Genomic DNA, 2,429 nt, shown 5'->3' with positions numbered 1-2,429 from the left:
CTGATATTATCCATCTGGAATACAGTAGTAAAAAAATATCAGATTTTTAAACTCTGGGCTGATGATAGGAAATAAGATATTAATGAAGATCAATTAAACAATCTAATTGACACCACTTAGGATATATATACTAATACTTTGCACAAATTTTCACAACTAATTAAATTTTCATTGGTTCTTGTTTACAAATAATACGTACCATGGGGATAAGTAGGAAACGGAAAGAGTAGCAAATAGCAGATTGTAGACACAGTAAGTCCTAAAAGCAACACATCAAAAGGAGTTAGCATAACAAACATTATTATAGGGAGGAACATAACTATCAAATTATGCATTAATGCTTATGCACTGAATTATGAATCTATGTATGATATAATATAAAAAATGTAGCTAGCTAGTACTTACCTATAAGACCTCCAGTAAAGACATCAGTCTAATGATGCCAATAATCATCTACTCGAGTAACTCCAACAAGGGCAGCAATAAGTAATGGAAGTAAAACTATACAAAGTTTGCCGATGTGGTTCCTACGATCAAACACTCAAACTTTTCCTGATAAATACCATGAAAGGAAACCAAGACCAGCAAATGACACTACATTTGGTTAAACATTAATTAATCACCACCAAATTAAAGAACAAATTATATTCCATTACAAAAACAATCCTGCACTAAAGATGATACAATCTTTATATTCAATATAAAATACTTAGTCAACCTTGTAGATGAGGGATCTAATAATTCTCAACAGTCAATGAAGATATATGGTCTTTTTGTCTGCATATTGCATATGTTGTGTTTTTGTTTATCAAAATTCAAAACTAATGATAAATATTTTTAGTTGATATACTTAAATTTAAGACTTTAGTAGTCTTACCTAAAAAATTGATATTGATATTCTATTACTTACATGATGTATGGCCACTAAGAAAACTTTTGTATCCTTCCCTTATAACTGACTTAATCCCAGTACAAAGAACATCGTCAGTTTCTTTATCAAACACCTGCATGAACCAATATCAGGCAATAAAGGAAGAAAAAATGTCACACACTCGTACTTCACACATAAAAAGCCAAAGGCAAGAAAGTATAAAGGAACAAATAAGCCCCCAACTGTATATCCACAAGATTAAGAAAAGTGCATCAACAAGATTAAGAAGATAATATGCACAAGATTGCAACCAAGTTTCATAATTTTAGTCAGTCATACTTCCTAAACCAGTCATAATTTTGTGTCACCTAGAATCAAATTGAATTATTAGGGTAAACCAGACAGAATCAATTCAACCATTTTAAAAATCAGAAATCGTAACCAGAAATCAATGCAGAGGTTGAGTGATAACAGAGAAAGGATGAAAATACATACCAAAAATCACCAAGTCACGAAGAGGTAGAAGTTTTGCAAGATTCAAAAAGTTTGAGCGTAATGGATGTTGCAGAGTTGCGAGAAAACCCTAATCGATGCAGAGGATGATCGAACCCGTAATCGATGTTGCAGAGTTGCGAGAAAAAGGGAGAAGTCTCACGAGAAAACCCTAATCGATGTTCATTCACAAGCTTCCTTCACCAACACTTGTTTTCCCCCTTTTTCATTCAAAAACAAGAATAGTCAAGCAAGAGAGAGAAGAGAGGGTTACTGTTTTGCGCTTGCGAGAGAGAGAAGAGGAACAAAGTTTGTGAGAGAGAGAGTAGAGATGAATAGTATTGTTTGCTGAGAAGAGAGAGTATAGAGGATTAAAGTGTCAGAGAGAAGAAAGGATTTTTCTGAGAAGAAACGGGAGCGCGAGGCAAAATGAAATATTTGGAGAAATTTTTTACTTTGCATAAGAGAACGGTTTTGTTAAAAAATAAACTATTAGAACTATTATAAAATTTATTATTCTACTACAACGAAATATCAAAACCGTTCTCTATTAGACTCTACGAGAACGGTTTTATTACCATAAAAAATTAAGCGTTGCTGTAGCACCAAAATGTTGTAGTGAGATTTTACATTGTCATATCATTGAGAAAGGTTCTCTATTTTACTTGAAATTATATTAGACTGTTATCATTGTACTCAATTGTTACACACTTTTGATCTCAGTCAAAGTCATTATTGTAAACCATTCAAGTTATTGTGTAAATTGAGGAAAGTAGTGTTCTTTCATCAAGTGTTGTAAACTAAGATAGTGGTATGCTATCTTAGTGTGATTGTTAGGAGTTTGTAACAAAGGTCCTAGGGTGGGACTTGTACTTATTCTAACAATAGTGGAAAATCTCTTGTGGTGTGCAAGAGGACTGGATGTACCCTTGGTTATAAGGAGAACCAGGATAAACTTATGTGTTCTTTATTTTTCTGCCATATACATTTTTAAATACATCAATCTAAAAAAATAATCCACTAAGTCTCTAAAAATTAAAAAATTTCTAAACACCTAATTCACCCC

The 2,429-nt window shown here is 32.5% G+C and overlaps 1 pseudogene; it reads left to right on the top strand.

Annotated features, from left to right (window-relative positions):
• LOC101492827 (hydroquinone glucosyltransferase-like) overlaps window positions 1-2,429 on the top strand; it is a 5,783-nt pseudogene that overhangs the window by 2,532 nt on the left and 822 nt on the right.

The sequence above is a fragment of the Cicer arietinum genome, chromosome 3, assembly GCF_000331145.2.
Source record: "Cicer arietinum cultivar CDC Frontier isolate Library 1 chromosome 3, Cicar.CDCFrontier_v2.0, whole genome shotgun sequence".
Taxonomy (NCBI): Eukaryota; Viridiplantae; Streptophyta; class Magnoliopsida; order Fabales; family Fabaceae; genus Cicer; species Cicer arietinum.
This window is presented reverse-complemented; position numbering and strand designations above follow the sequence as displayed.